This window comes from Salmo salar, chromosome 03 (assembly GCF_965601325.2).
Source record: "Salmo salar chromosome 03, fSalSal1, whole genome shotgun sequence".
NCBI lineage: Eukaryota > Metazoa > Chordata > Actinopteri > Salmoniformes > Salmonidae > Salmo > Salmo salar.
In genome coordinates, this window is record NC_138293.1 from 10,390,378 (window position 1) to 10,407,557 (window position 17,180).

Sequence of the window (17,180 nt, forward strand, 5' to 3'; positions counted from 1 at the left end):
ACTGTTAGTGTTGCTGTTGCTGTTGCTGTTAATTTTGCTGTTGCTGTTGCTGTTACAGTTACTGTTAATGTTACTGTTAGTGTTGCTGTTAATGTTGCTTTTGCTGTTAATGTTGCTGTTGCTGTTAATGTTATTGTTAATGTTGCTGTTACTGTTACTGTTGCTGTTGCTGTTGCTGTTGCTGTTGCTGTTACTGTTAATGTTGCTGTTACTGTTACTGTCTTGTATTGGCTATTTTGTTTGTATCACTATAGACAGACAGATCCCAGACAGATAGGCAGACAGACAGTGGGATCAAAAGATTGATGTTTGGATAGATAGATACATGGCTTTTCCTAAATGTACAAGGAGTTCTCCCCTTCCAACATAGATGGACCACAACTAATATATATACACTGAGTTGATAAAACATTAGGAACATCTCACTAATATTGAGTTGCACCCCCCTTTTGCCTTCAGAACAGCTTCAATTCGTTAGGGCATGGACTCCAGCGTTCCACAGGGATGCTGGCCCATGTTAACTTCAATGTTTCCCACAGTTGTGTCAGGTTGGCTGGATGTCCTTTGGTTGGTGGACCATTCTTGATAACTGTGAAAACCCCAACAGCATTGCAGTTCTTGACACAAACCGGTGTGCCTGGCACCTACTCCCGTACCCCATTCAAAGGCAGATAAATATTTTGTCTTGCCCATTCACCGTCTGAATGGTACACATACGTAATCTATGTCTTAATTGTCTCAAGACTTAAAAATCCTTCTTTAACCTGTCTCCTCCACTTCATCTACACTGACTGAAGTGGATTTAACAACTGACATCAATAAGGGATCATAGACTGACCAGGTGAATCCAGGTGAAAGCAATGTCCTGGAAATGTTTTGTACACTCAGTGTATAAGAAAGCTACTGCCCCTGTTTCCTAACCTTTCCTTTTCCAGGGCCTTCTTTGTTCATGACACAGTGGCACAGAAAGGTTAGGACCCCGAGCAGTCACCCCTACCTGATGATATAGAGGAAGAGGATGAAGACTCTGAAGATTAGAAGACCGGTCAAAAGGACTCTGTGAAGATTAAAAGACTGGTAAAAAGGACTCTGTGAAGATCAGAAGACTGGTCAAAAGGACTCTGTGAGGATTAGAAGACTGGTCAAAAGGACTCTGTGAGGATTAGAAGACTGGTCAAAAGGACTCTGTGAGGATTAGAAGACTGGTCAAAAGGACTCTGTGAGGATTAGAAGACTGGTCAAAAGGACTCTGTGAAGATTAGAAGACTGGTCAAAAGGACTCTGTGAAGATTAGAAAACTGGTCCATCATGGGCATATAGCTAAGTACTAGATTGAGATTTCAAGTTAGGATTGTGCTCATGCTGTATTTGGCGTTGTCCTTTGCGAAACATTCTCTGAACACATTGATAATATCAGATAAAAAATTGGAATGACATTTTAGAACCTATACTTGAATGCCACAGTGATAGGTCTGATACTTGTCTGATCAGCAGCGCAACAATATGGGACGTGCTGAAGGTTAAAGCCACGGAGAATAGCTTTTAAGAACAGTCCTATTGTCAATTAATTGTAGTCTAGTCTCGTTACAGCCTTAGTAGCTGGTTTCATTCTTGGTACTGAGATTGTAGTCACACAACCTACTGTATTCCATGGAAGCCACACAAGTGAAGGTGTAGCCAGGACAAAAGCTCCAAGATGGAAAGACAACATACGGAACAGGGTTCTAGAAAACCCTGGATCACCTTTGGGGCTGCAGTCTCTCCAATCTCAGGCTTTGGAGAGTCAATTCTTCCATATCTTTGCTGCCATATATCTACAGTGACACATTGCAGAGTTATAACATTCTTGTGTGTGTGTGTGTCTGTTTGCGTGTGTGTGTGTTTGTGTGTGTGTCTGTTTGCATGTGTGTGTGTGTTTGTGTGCGTGTGTGTGCGTGTGCGTGTATGTGTGTGTGTATGTGTGTGTGTGCATGTATGTGTGTGTGTGTGTGCATGTGTGTGCGTGTGTGTGTGTGTGTGTGTGCATGTATGTGTGTGCATGTGTCTGTGCGTGTGTGTGTGTGTGTGTGTGTTTGCGTGTGTGTGTGTGTGTGTGTGTTTGCATGTGTGTGCGTGTGCGTGTATGTGAACGATCGATGTTGGATGGTGTTTTCAGACAATAATAAAAAACATAACGTTATACAGGCTGATTGGTATAACCAACCTTATATGGAAGTTTAGGACTGACCTTTTTTGACCGGGTCTGTTTTTATTGATGCAATATGCCGCCATTTTTCCAAGCCGTAATGCAAAGTGCTCCATCCTAGCGTGACCTGATTGTAGGTAACGACATGAGATGCTGTGTTTCCATTGATAACATCTGGTGAAAACACTGTGGAATAACCTCTCCAGCTGTGTGATTCTGTCTGTTGCACACTGCCAAAATGGTTCTCTCAAATAAATTGGCTGGAATTAAGTGACATTTACGGCCAGGGTAATAGTATCAATATTCATGTGCCAGGGTAATATCATCAATATTCATGGACCAGGGTAATAGCATCAATATTCATGTGCCAGGGTAATAATCAATATTCATGGACCAGGATTAGTAGCTTCAATATTCATGTGCCAGTGTAATAGCATCAGAATTAATGGACCAGGGTAATATCATCAATATTCATGGACCAGGGTAATAGCATCAATATCCATGAGCCAGGGTAATAATCAATATTCATGGGCCAGGATTAGTAGCATCAATATTCATGGTCCAGGGTAATAGAATCAATATACATGAGCCAGGGTAACAGCATCAATATTCATGGTCCAGGGTAATAGCATCAATATTCATGATCCAGGGTAATAGCATCAATATTCATGTGACAGGGTAATAATCAATATTCATGGTCCAGGATTAGTAGCATCAATATTCATGGGTTTATTAGAAGATCGCTTATTGAGAGCAGCAAATGGTGAGCAGACTTGCATCTCTATCTTTCTGGCCCTCACTTTCTCATTCCCCATCTCTTTCTTCTCTCTCTCTCTCTCTCTCTCTCTCTCTCTGTAGCTCTCTCTCTGTATCACTCTCTCTCTCTCTGTAGCTCTCTCTCTCGCTCTGTATCTCTCTCACTCTGTATCTCTCTCTGTAGCTCTGTATCGCTCTCTGTATCTCTCTCTGTAGCTCTCTCTGTATTACTCTCTGTATCTCTCTCTGTAGCTCTCTCTCTGTAGCTCTCTGTATCACTCTCTGTATCTCTCTCTGTAGCTCTCTCTCTGTATCACTCTCTCTGTATCACTCTCTCTATATCACTCTCTGTAGCTCTCTCTCTATATCACTCTCTGTAGCTCTCTCTCTCACTCTGTATCTCTCTCTCGCTCTGTATCTCTCTCTCGCTCTGTAGCTCTCTCTCTGTATCACTCTCTGTAGCTCTCTCTCTGTATCTCCCTCTGTATCACTCACTGTAGCTCTCTCTCTCTGTATCACTCTCTATATCTCTCTCTGTAGCTCTCTCTCTGTATCACACTCTGTAGCTCTCTCGCTCGCTCTGTATCTCTCTCTCGCTCTGTATCTCTCTCTGTAGCTCTCTCTCTGTATCACTCTCTGTATCTCTCTCTGTATCTCTCTCTCTGTATCTCTCTCTGTAGCTCTCTCTCTCTCTCTCTTTCTGTAGCTCTCTCTCTGTATCTCTCTCTGTATCTCTCTCTGTAGCTCTCTCTCTGTATCTCTCTCTCCGTAGCTCTCTCTCTATATCTCTTTGTATCACTCTCTGTATCTCTCTCTGTAGCTCTCTCTCTGTATCACTTTCTGTAGCTCTCTTCTCTCGCCCTGTATCTCTCTCTCGCTCTGTATCTCTCTCTCTCTGTATCTCTCTCTATATCTCTCTCTCTGTAGCTCTCTCTATATATATATATCTCTCTCTGTAGCTCTCTGTAGTTCTCTCTCTGTAGCGCTCTCTCTATAGCTCTCTCTCTGTAGCTCTCTCTCTCTGTATCGCTCTCTGTATCTCTCTCTGTATCTCTCTCTCCCTCTCTCTCTCTCTCTCTCTGTAGCTCTCTCTCTGTAGCTCTCTGTAGCTCAATTCAATTCCCTTTAAGGGCTTTCTTGGCATGGGAAACATATGTTTACATTGTCAAAGCAAATGAAATCTTGCTGCTGTGATGGCACACTGTGGTATTTCACCTGATAGATATGGGAGTTTATCAAAATTTGATTTGTTTTCGAATTCTTTGTGGGTCTGTGTAACCTGAGGGAAATATGTGTCTCTAATATGGTCATACATTTGGCAGAAGGTTAGGATGTGCAGCTCAGTTTCCACCTCATTTTGTGGGCAGTGTGCACCAAGCCTGTCTTCTCTTGAGAGCCAGGTCTGCCTTCAGCGGCCTTTCTCAAAAGCAAGGCTATGCTCACTGAGTCTGTACATAGTCAAAGATGTCCTTAAGTTTGGGTCAGTCACAGTGGTCAGGTATTCTGCCACTGTGTACTCTCTGTTTAGGGACAAATAGCATTCTAGTTTGGTATGTTTTTTTGGTAAATTCTTTACAATGTGTCAAGTAATTATGTTTTTGTTTTCTCATGATTTGGTTGCGTCTAATTGTGTTGCTGTCCTGTGGCTCTGTGGGGTCTGTTTGTGTTTGTGAACAGAGCCCCAGGACCAGCTTGCTTAGGGAACTTTTCTCCAGGTTAATCTCTCCGTAGGTGATAGCTTTGTTATGGAAGGTTTGGGAATTGCTTCCTTTTAGGTGGTTATAGAATTGAACTGCTCTTTTCTAGATTTGGATAATTAGCGGGCATCTGACTAATTCTGCTCTGCATGCATTATTTGGTGTTTTACGTTGTACACAGAGGATATTTTTGAGGAATTCTGCATGCAGAGTCTCAATTTGGTGTTTGTCCCATTGTGTGAATTATTGGTTGGTGAGTGGACCCCAGACCTCACAACCATAAAGGGCAATGGGTTCTATAACTGATTCAAGTATTTTAAGCCAGATCCTAATTGGTATGTCAAATTTTATGTTCCTGATGGCATAGGAGGTCCTTCTTGTCTTGTCTCTCAGATCGTTCACAGCTTTGTGGAAGTTACCTTTGGCGCTGATTTTTAGGCCGAGGTACGTATAGTTTTTTGTGTGCTCTAGGGCAACGGTGTCTAAGATGTAATTTGTATTCGTGGTCCTGGTCCATTATTTCTGTCTTACTGAGACTTACTGTCAGGGCCCAGGTCTGACAGAATATGTGCAGAAGATCTAGGTGCTGCTGTAGGCCCTCCTTGGTTGGGGCAAGAAGCATCAGATCATCAGCAAACAGTAGACATTTTACTTCAGATTCTAGTAGGGTGAGGACGGGTGCTGCAGACTGTTCTAGTGCCCTCACCAATTCGTTGATATATATGTTGAAGAGGGTGGGGTTTAAGCTGCATCCCTGTCTCACCCCACGACCCTGTGGAAAGAAATGTGTGGTTTTTTTGCCAATTTTAACCACACACTTGTTGTTTGTGTACATGGATTTTATAATGTTGTATGTTTTTCCCCCCAACACAACTTTCCATCAGTTTGTATAGCAGACCCTCAGTGGTTTATCCATACATCTCCATTTTGGATAGGTAACTCTTCGTGTTGTTGTTTGTTTAGAGTTTTCCAATTTTCCCAGAAGTGGTTAGATTCTATGGATTCTTCAGTTACATTGAGCTGATTTCTGATGTGCTGTTCCTTCTTTTTCCGTAGTGTATTTCTGTATTGTTTTAGTGATTCACCATAGTGAAGGCGTAGGCTCAGGTTTTCTGGGTCTCTGTCACGTCCTGACCAGCAGAGGGAGTAATTGTATTAGTTTTGGTCAGGACGTGGCAGAGGTTTTGTGTTGTGTGTAGGTTGGGTGCTGGACTCTCAATTGGAGGCAGGTGTTTCTAGTTGCCTCTGATTGGGAGTCCTATAAACAGGTGTGTGTTTTTCTTTGTGGTTGTGGGTAGTTGTTTGTGAGCACTGCTTTGTTTAGCCTGCCACACTGTTCGTGTCGTGAGTATTGTTTATTGTTTTTTTCCTGTGGATGCTATTACTCGTGTTTTATTAAAAAAGATGAGTATCCACATTCCCGCTGTGTATTGGTCCTCCCTTCAACACAACGACATATTCTGTGATAGTCTCTATGTTTTTGGTTGGATAGGTTTCTCAATTTCTTTCTTAGGTTTTTGCATTCTTCATCAAACCATTTGTCATAGTTGTTCATTTTCTTAGGTTGTCTGCTTGCAATTTTTAGATTTGATAGGGAAGCTTAGAGGTCAAATATACTGTTTAGGTTTTCTACTGCCAAGTTTACACCTTCAGTATTACAGTGGAACCAGTTTCCTGCTCTCTCTCTCTCTCTCTCTCTCTCTCTCTCGTCCTCTCTCTCTCTCTCTGCAGTTTCCTGCTCTCTTTCCCCAGTTTCCTGCTCTCTCTCTCCAGTTTCCCTCTCTCTCTCTCTCTCTCTCTCTCTCTCTCATGTCTTGCTCTCTCACTATCCAGGTTCCTGCTCTCTCTCTCTCTCTCTCTCTCTCTCACTCTCTCTCTCTCTCTCTCTCTCTCTCTCTCTCTCTCGTCTTGCTCTCTCTCCAGTTTCCTTCCTTCCTTCTCTCTCTCTCGCTCTCTCGCACTCTCCAGTTTCCTGCTCTCTCTATCTCTCTCTTTCCCGTGTCCTGCTCTCGCTCTCTCTCCAGTTTCCTACTCTCTAGCTCCAGTTTCCTTCTCTCTCCCGTTTCCTGCTCTCTCTTTCTCTCGCTCTCCTGTGTCCTGCTCTCTCTCTCTCTCTCTCCAGTTTCCTTCTCTCTCTCTCCAGTTTCCTGCTCTCTCTCTCCCATGTCCTGCTCTCTCTCTCTCTCTCTCTCCCGTGTCATGCTCTCGCTCGCTCTCTCTCTCTCTCTCTCCAGTTTCCTGCTCTCTCGCTCCAGTTTCCTGCTTTCTCTTTCTCTCTCTCTCCCGTTTCCTGCTCTCTCTTTCTCTCTCCCGTGTCCTGCTCTCTCTCTCTCTCTCCAGTTTCCTGCTCTCTCTCTCCTGTGTCCTGCTCTCTCTCTCACTCTCTCTCAGTTTCCTGCTCTCTCTCCAGTGTCCTGCTCTCTCTCTCTCTCTCTCTCTCTCTCTCTCCAGTGTCCTCTCTCTCTCTCTCTCTCCAGTGTCCTTCTCTCTCTCTCTCTCTCTCTCTCTCTCTCTCTCTCTCTCCAGTGTCCTTCTCTCTCTCTCTCTCCAGTGTCCTGCTCTCTCTCTCTCTCTCTCTCTCTCTCTCTCTCTCTCTCTCTCTCTCTCTCTAGTGTCCTGCTCTCTCTCTCTCTCTCTCTCTCCAGTGGTGCAGACTATGGAGCTATTACTGGAATCCACATCGGTGAGATGTTACGTTTTCCCCATCCCTAACCCTGGAAAAGGTATCAACTCCTTACTCTCAATAAGATCCAGACACGGAATGAAAAGACCATGCAGGGTCTGAACCAGAAACGAACTGGAACCAGAAATCGATCCGGACATTTCTAACACATCGGCCCATTTTTAGACAGGCCCAAATATGTACCAGCCCGTCTGGCATTTGCCCGAACTTCCATATGGCAGCTCTATTTACAAATCAGATTATTCAATCAGTATGTGGTCCAAAGAGCTATAGAGGAAGCCGAGGAAAGCCAACGAGGTTTGAACAGCCAGATATCGTTTATCCCATTTCTCAAGATCCCTTCGATGTGTGTGTGTGTGTGTGTGTGTGTGTGTGTGTGTGTGTGTGTGTGTGTGTGTGTGTGTGTGTGTGTGTGTGTGTGTGTGTGTGTGTGTGTGTGTGTGTGTGTGTGTGTGTGTGCGTGTGTGTGTGTGTGTGTGTGTGTGTGTGTGTGTGTGTGTGTGACAGAGATAGTTAATCCAAACTTAAAATGCATTTCCCAGAAGGACTAGTAGCAACCATGGGTGTCTGATCATTGTTCAGTGTCACAGGTGCATTATTAGGTTTCAAGCAGCAAGATCACGAGAAGAATAGATACCCACATATTTGAATGGATACCCGCATATTTGAATGGATACCCGCATATTTGAATGGATACCCACATATTTGAATGGATACCCGCATATTTGAATGGATACCCGCATAGTTGAATAGATACCCACATAGTTGAATAGATACCCGCATATTTGAATATATACCCGCATATTTGATGTCAATGGCATCCTCATGTTTTATTTTACAGTCATGGTTCAGGTTTGACTGAGTTAAAGGGGAATGGAAACATGAAACATACTTCCTAAAGTGTTTCCATTCCCCTTTAAGTGTCAAGTGTTTTTTTTTATGTCTGGCACAGCGGTCTAAAACACTGCATCTCAGTGCAAGCGGTGTCATTGCAGTGCCTGGTTCAAATCCAGGCTGCATCACATCCGGCTGTGATTGGGAGGCCCATAAGGTGGTGAACAATTGGCCCACCATCGTTTGGGTTGGCCGGGGTAGGCCGTCATTGTAAATAAAATTTGTTCTTAACTGACTTGCCTAGTTAAATAAAGGTGAAATAAATAAAAATAAAAATACATGAGATATGACCTGCTGTAACTTCAGCAGCCAGACTACACATTAATTACAGCAGGTCATATCTCATGTATAGTCTGTCTGAGCAGATTCCAAACCAGGATGTGGTCACACCAGAATGTGGTAAAACCAGGATGTGGTCAAACCAGGATGTGATGTGGTCAAACCAGGATGTGGTAGTCCCAAGTACTATTGATTACTTAATGGATGCCACACGACTGACCACATGCTAGCTACAAGAACTAGTGGGGGATGACATGTGAAAGTGCACTGAAGTACTGTAGATGTTTTAGAAGGGAAATTAGCATCGGGAAACTTCAGAGTTGAAGGAGGATGTAGTGTGCACTTTATAGTAGTTAATCATTTTAATAATATAGTACTAATCTTTTTTTTCTCTCAAACGGGTAGGGGTCAAAATACTGACACCCCTAAAGATTAGTAGAAATAAAGTAGTCGAAAGTTTAGCATTTGGTCCTATATTCCTAGCACACAATGACTACATCAAGCTGGTGACTCTACAAACTTGCTGGATGCATTTGCAGTGTTTCAGATTATTTTGTGCTCAATAGAAATTAATGGTAAATAATGTATTGTGTCATTTTTGGAGTCACTTTTATTGTAAATACGAATATAATGTTTCTAAACACATCTAATGCTACCATGATTACGGATAATCCTGAATGCATCATGAATAATGATGAGTGATATGGATAAGAGCGTCTGCTAAATGACTTAAATGTAAATGTAAATGAGTGAGAAAGTTACAGAGGGTCAAATATCATATGCCCAAGACATGCTAACCTCTCACCATTACCAATAACAGGGAAGGTTAGCATGTCTTGGGGGTATGGTCTCTAACCTCTCACCATTACCAATAACAGGGAAGGTTAGCATGTCTTGGGGGTATGACCTTTGAGTCTAAAGAGGACGAGCCAGTAGATGGGAGGAGCCAACCAGACCCCGACTTACCTGGAGGTGGCTCCATACCGCAGGGACCCCAAAGAGGGACATCGCTATTCCTGCTGGGTGAGGAGTACACAGACAATTGGCCAGTGTTAACTAGTATTGTTTCTTTCAGTGTAGCATGATTCAGGTGTTAAATTAACTCTGTAAGTAGTAAATTAACACTCAGTGGTGTAAAATAACCCCAGTGTTGGTGTTAATAACCAGAGTTGGACCAAAACCACGACCATCATTATCATATTTCCCAGCATGCTCTAATGCAGGTTGATTTTCTGAATTGTTTGTTTCCATATCTATGTTTTTGTATGTAAATTGATTGATTAATCTTAAGCTACTCAAATATAAATAACATAAATGTTTCTAAACTAATCCAAACTGTTAGTTGGACTTATTGCACCTGTTACTGCGATGTTCCAGTTTAGATGGTTTAGTTAGTCTCATATATTATTCTTGACAAAACTGGCAGTCATTCCGAATGCAGGTTGTGGGTGAATAAAAATGTATAATGTTGGATATCCCCACTCTGGCTGGATTCCAATATTAATTATACATCACTTCTGGCTTGCAGAACTGTGACATGCAGACCTGATGTTGCCTGTAAACCATGAGTTTCAGGCCAGTGTATTAGGGTAAAACTAGACCCTTCAAAATAAGGCCTTTTGAAATATGAATTCTATTCTCTGAAATAATACATTTTTAATGATAACATATTCACTTATGATGTCACTTAGTGAAGGCAACAGGACTGAACATTTATGAACGCAACAACCCTGTCTCGGTCACTAACAAATGCAGGCATAGGTGGTAACTCTACAATTCACTCGAAATGCAATGCACCCTGGGATATACACTATATATACAAAAGTATGTGGACAACCCTTCAAATTTGTGGATTTGGCTACTTCAGCCACACCCGTTGCTGACAGGTGTATAAAATCGAGCACACAGCCATGCAATCTCCATAGCCAAACATTGGCAGTAGAATGGCCTTATTGAAGAGCTTAGTGACTTTCAATGTGGCACCGTCATAGGATGCCACCTTTCCAACAAGTCAGTCGTAAAATTTCTGCCCTGCTAGAGCTGCCCCGGTCAACTGTAAGTATTGTTATTGTCAAGTGGAAACGTCTAAGAGCAACAACGGCTCAGCCGCAAAGTGGTGGGCCTCACAGAACGGGACCACCGAGTACTGAAGCGCTTAGCCCGTAAAAATCATCTGTCCTTGGTTGCAACACTCACTACTGAGTTCCAGACTGCCTGTGGAAGCAACATCAGCACAATAACTGTTCGTTGGGAGCTTCATGAAATGGGTTCCCATGGCTGAGCAGCCTCACACAAGCCTAAAATCATGTAAAGCCCACCCCCATTGGACTCTGGAGCAGTGGAATCGCATTCTCTGGAGTGATGAATCACGCTCTACCATATAGCAGTCCGACGGACTAATCTGGGTTTGGCTGATGCCAGGAGAACTTTACTTTCCCGAATGCATAATGCCAACTGTAAAGTTTGGTGAAGGAGGAATAATGGTCTGGGGCTGTTTTTCATGCCTCGGGCTAGGCCCCTTAGTTCCAGTGAAGGGAAATCTTAACACTACAGCTAGGGCTGGGTGGTATACCGTATTTGACGATATACCGGTATTTATGCACGGACCGGTTTGTTTTTTTACTTTACCTTCTATAATGCTATTTTAATGTTTGGTTTGTTAAATGTGTTACTCTGTGTGTAACGTCCATTTTTATAGTTTACTCCGCTACTTGAGTCATCCCTCTCCGCTCTCTCTCTCTCTCCCCATGCCTCTTTCCACACAGACCTAGTCCCGCCCCTTGTCACTCAAGCAGCGCATTTGTTGTTGCTTGACCATGAGACACTTGCGTTCAGTCTGCATGGTCAATGCAGCACATGCAACAATGTTGATGACAATGATGTTGTTTCCACTTTGATCTTAATATAAATCCACAAGCATTCTAAAATTACAATATTAGTTTGTGTTTCTTACATCTGCAAACAGCTAGTTTGTATTTTCTTAGCAAGTTAAGCTAAATCGTGTTAGCCACTAATGCTAATCGCTAGTTAGCTAGCAACATTTGGCTAAAAATAAGGCCTAGTATTTTCTGCACTCATTTGAGATAATTTCCACACTGCCACGAAGTGTGGAAATTATCTCTAATGAGTGCGGGAAATTCAGAAATGTATGGAAATGCAGGAAATTATTTTAGGTTGAAGTTGAATTGAACAGTATAAAACAATCCGAATGGAGAAAGACCCATTTGAAATAATTTAGAATATATGTGTTGCCACCCTAAGGTCCCTACTCATGAAGCAAATTTAGAACTTTTATTAATCAAAAACATAAAATACTGTGATATGATACTTTGGCCATATCTCCCAGCCCTGTCTACTACATGCAATGACATTCTAGACGATTCTGTGCTTCCAACTTTGTGGCAACAGTTTAGGGAAGGCACTTTCCTGTTTCAGCATGACAATGCCGCCATGCACAAAGCGAGGTCCATACAGAAATGGTTTAGTTGAGATCAGTGTGGAAGAACTTGACTGGCCTGCACAGAGCCCGGACCTCAACTCCATCTAACACCTTTGGGATGAATTGGAACGCCGACTGCGAGCCAGGCCTAATCAGTACCCGACCTCACTAATGCTCTTGTGGCCAAATGGAAGTAAGTACTCGCAGCAATGTTCCAACATCTAGTGGAAAGCCTTCCCAGAAGAGAGGAGGCTGTTATAGCAGCAAAGGGGGGACCAACTCCATATTAATGCCCATGATTTTGGAATGAGATGTTCAATGGGCAGGTGTCCAAATGCTTTTGGTCATGTAGTGTATGTAAATAAGGTTTTACACTAAGCAAAGTGTTAATTTATCACTGAAAAGTGTGGAATTGTATAGACACTGGAACAGTGTTAAATTTAACACTCATAGTGTTGATTCAACACTGGAGAATGTGCTATGTAGGAGACAACCATATACCAAGAAAACAAACAAGGCAGCCATATTGAAGCTTGGGTAAGTTTAGTAGGTGTAGCATGTTCATGCTTGGGTATCGCAGGCACAAATGTTTACAAAATGGAGTCTGAATGAAATTGCAACGTGCTCAGTCCAAAGTACTATATTTCTAAATAATGGGTTGCTGAATCTGTGAAAACAAACAAACAATTGAACTCTCCAAATGTGATGGTGTAGTGATCCAGTACATGTAAAACTGTAAGGTTGTGCAAATAAATGTTTAGGAACGTTACTTGATGTTTTAACTTTTTTAGAATGCTTCTTCGGTCATCTTTGGTGTTAAATCTTATCTCATTGGTCTTGTCATACTTTAGGTGTTGATCACCTTTTCCTGTCCGATCCATGGCTGCCATCGTTCTCTGATGTGAACTGAGTGGACAAAACATCAAGAACACCTGCTCTTTCCATGACATATTCTGACCAACTACTTGCTCCCGGGTGGCTAAGGCACTGCATCTCGGTGCAAGAGGTGTCACTATAGTTCCTGGTTCGAATCCAGGCTGAAACACATCTGGCTGTGACTGGGAGTCCCATAGGGTGGCACACAATTGGCCAAGCTGTCATTGTAAATAAGAATTTGTTCTCAACTGACTTGTGTAGTTAAATAAAAATGTTTAAATACACTGAGTGGACAAAATATTAAGGACAACCTGCTCTTTCCATGATACGGACTATCCAGATGAAAGCTATTATCCCTTATTGGTCACTATTAGTCACTTATTAAACTCACTTCAATCAGTATAGGTAAACGGGAGAAGACAGGTAAAATAATGATTTTTAAGCCTAGAAACAATTTAGATATTGATTGGGTATGTGTGCAATTCAGAGGGTGAATGGGCAAGACAAGATTTAAGTGCCTTTGAACAGAGGTGGTAGTAGGTGCCAAGCGCACCGGTTTAAGTGTGTCAAGAACTGCAACGCTGCTGGGTTTTTCACGCTCAACAGTTTCCAATGTGCATCAACAATGGTCTACCACCCAAAAGACATCCAGCAAACTTGACACAACTGTGGGAAGCATTGGAGTCATCATGGGCCAGCATCCCTGTGGAACACTTTCGACACCTTGTAGAGTCCATGCCACAAAGAATTGAGGCTGTTCTGAGGGCAAAAGGGCATGCAACTCAATACTAGGAAGGTGTTCCTAATGTTTTGTACACTAGGTGTATAGTTTTAGCTCTGGTCAGATCCAGTCGTCTAGTTAATTAACGACTCAGTCAATAAAATACAAATGCAGAAAGCACTCGCTTTCTCTCCTTTCATACTAATGTAAACATTCTCAGACAGATGACATACTGTACTGAGGAGACCACCTTCAGAGTTTTCCTATGGCCAGAAGCTATTCTGGTCGATGTATCTTTTACTATGTCTCTCCTTATGGGGTTCAGGCAAAGGCTTTTCTATGTCATCTTCATTGGCCACGCCCGGTCATAACTGGATAGAGGGCAGGCGGTATTTTGTTTAACATACAGACACAATAATTTACTTTTGAGCCCGTCTGGGGGCGCTAGATGGGTGGTGTTTGCACCTTTGGGACTATCCGTTGGTTCCATTGTGCCAGGCAAGCTCAATCAAGTGCAGTTTCTGTAAGAAAACAATTACTATTTGAACCCAGGTCTGGGCTGGACTGTGAATAAGATTACAGATAATGACAGGCGAGCTATTCATGCAGACATAAGGGATGAAAAAAGAAAAAAGTTTCAATCCAGACTTCACCCTGTAATTGAGTTGGAGTCCACTCTATCCGATGGTTTCTGTTTGAAGTCATGTCATGTAGACTCCATCCATAGCCAGAAGTCATCAGTGGGGAGGGAGATGTATGAGCCATGTTTATCTGCTATGAGTTTCATTTAGATATTTATTAGAGGATACAGACACACACGCACACTCTTTTCTCTCTCTCTCTCTCTCGCTCTCTTCCAAAGTAAATTCTTGGTGCTATAATTTTCCAGAACAGAGAAGATCATTTTACTATGAATCAGATAGGGAAGTGAAGTGTGTATATATATATATATATATATATATATATATATATATATGTATATATATATATATACTGCTCAAAAAAATAAAGGGAACACTTAAACAACACATCCTAGATCTGAATGAAAGAAATAATCTTATTAAAAACTTTTTTCTTTACATAGTTGAATGTGCTGACAACAAAATCACACAAAAATAATCAATGGAAATCCAATTTATAAACCCATGGAGGTCTGGATTTGGAGTCACACTCTAAATTAAAGTGGAAAACCACACTACAGGCTGATCCAACTTTGATGTAATGTCCTTATTAAAACAAGTCAAAATGAGGCTCAGTAGTGTGTGTGGCCTCCCCGTGCCTGTATGACCTCCCTACAACGCCTGGGTATGCTCCTGATGAGGTGGCGGATGGTCTCCTGAGGGATCTCCTCCCAGACCTGGACTAAAGCATCCGCCAACTCCTGGACAGTCTGTGGTGCAACGTGGCGTTGGTGGATGGAGCGAGACATGATGTCCCAGATGTGCTCAATTGGATTCAGGTCTGGGGAACGGGCGGGCCAGTCCATAGCATCAATGCCTTCCTCTTGCAGGAACTGCTGACACACTCCAGCCACATGAGGTCTAGCATTGTCTTGCATTAGGAGGAACCCAGGGCCAACCGCACCAGAATATGGTCTCACAAGGGGTCTGAGGATCTCATCTCGGTACCTAATGGCAGTCAGGCTACCTCTGGCGAGCACATGGAGGGCTGTGCGGCCCCCCAAAGAAATGCCACCCCACACCATGACTGACCCACCGCCAAACCGGTCATGCTGGAGGATGTTGCAGGCAGCAAAACGTTCTCCACGGCGTCTCCAGACTCTGTCACGTCTGTCACGTGCTCAGTGTGAACCTGCTTTCATCTGTGAAGAGCACAGGGCGCCAGTGGCGAATTTGCCAATCTTGGTGTTCTCTGGCAAATGCCAAACGTCCTGCACGGTGTTGGGCTGTAAGCACAACCCCCACCCGTGGACGTCGGGCCCTCATACCACCCTCATGGAGTCTGTTTCTGACCGTTTGAGCAGACACATTCACATTTGTGGCCTGCTGGAGGTCATTTTGCAGGGCTCTGGCAGTGCTTCTCCTGCTCCTCCTTGCACAAAGGCGGAGGTAGCGGTCCTGCTGCTGGGTTGTTGCCCTCCTACGGCCTCCTCCACGTCTCCTGATGTACTGGCCTGTCTCCTGGTAGTGCCTCCATGCTCTGGACACTACGCTGACAGACACAGCAAACCTTCTTGCCACAGCTCGCATTGATGTGCCATCCTGGATGAGCTGCACTACCTGAGCCACTTGTGTGGGTTGTAGACTCCGTCTCATGCTACCACTAGAGTGAAAGCACCGCCAGCATTCAAAAGTGACCAAAACATCAGCCAGGAAGCATAGGAACTGAGAAGTGGTCTGTGGTCCCCACCTGCAGAACCACTCCTTTATTGGGGGTGTCTTGCTAATTGCCTATAATTTCCACCTGTTGTCTATTCCATTTGCACAACAGCATGTTACATTTATTGTCAATCAGTGTTGCTTCCTAAGTGGTCAGTTTGATTTCACAGAAGTGTGCTTGACTTGGAGTTACATTGTGTTGTCTAAGTGTTCCCTTTATTTTTTTGAGCAGTGTATATATATCAAACACTTTCTGTTTGTCATAGACAAAGGCGAGCTCCTAACAAGTTCAGGAAGCCAAGCTAGAGCTCTGAGAGACGTTCACAGCGATGGGGGCAGACATTTTAATCAAGAGAGCCCTTTAGCAAACATACAAATATGTAGGTGCAATCTTAGAGTTAATCGTTTTAAAGTGTGATTATACTATATTTAGAAAGCATATAAATAACTTCAAGCCTTATTCATACAGTTTTGTTTCAGCAATTTATAACTAACTACCAGAAAGATGGAATTTTAACCTTTCTTAGAGTATGCAGCATTACTAGTTATTGTTTATGGCCCTCATGATAAATAATTACTTCCTGGGATTACATAGACTACATTTTCAATTACATTGAACTGGTTTAACCAACAATGCATAATTATATGCTACGTGCAATGCTACCACGTGAAGGGAAAGAGTATTTGTTCCATTTCACAAAATCCTTGGATAAGACACATTCGGGCCTCCAGTTATTGAAAATTAAAACACGCAGGTGGTTCCCATTTAAAGTGCAACATGGGAGATTAGACGAATCGCTACCATTCCAATATGTTTGGAACAGTCAGGCCTCTGCTGTGTGTTAGTCAAAGAGGACCAGTGATCCTGATATTCCAATGTTTTCATGGCATTACTATCCCTAATCCTGAACCAGGACAGGAAATCAACAAAGGAGGGGGAATGTGGTGTTCCCTGGGACGGATTCCCGTTTTCCCATCCTCGTTTAGTTACAACTGGCACTGTAGCACGCAAGTATAAGGGTTGATAGTTCATTAAAATCAAAACTGGTAGCAAGCGTCAGGAAGCAAGAGGTTTTCCTAATCAGGAATGACATATTATTAAACCTTAAAAGGTACATTAGGAAGTTGAAGGAATAGTTCAGCGATTTGACATATTTTATTTCTTTATCTCGGAAGCGGTCTATGGACAAGGAGTGACTGCAATCCACATTTTAGTTCCTTCAAACTAGCCACTTTTGCAACATTATTATTTTTGTCAATCAAGTCAATCTCACCCATTTAGCATGCATAAAAGTATCCCTTATAAGTTGA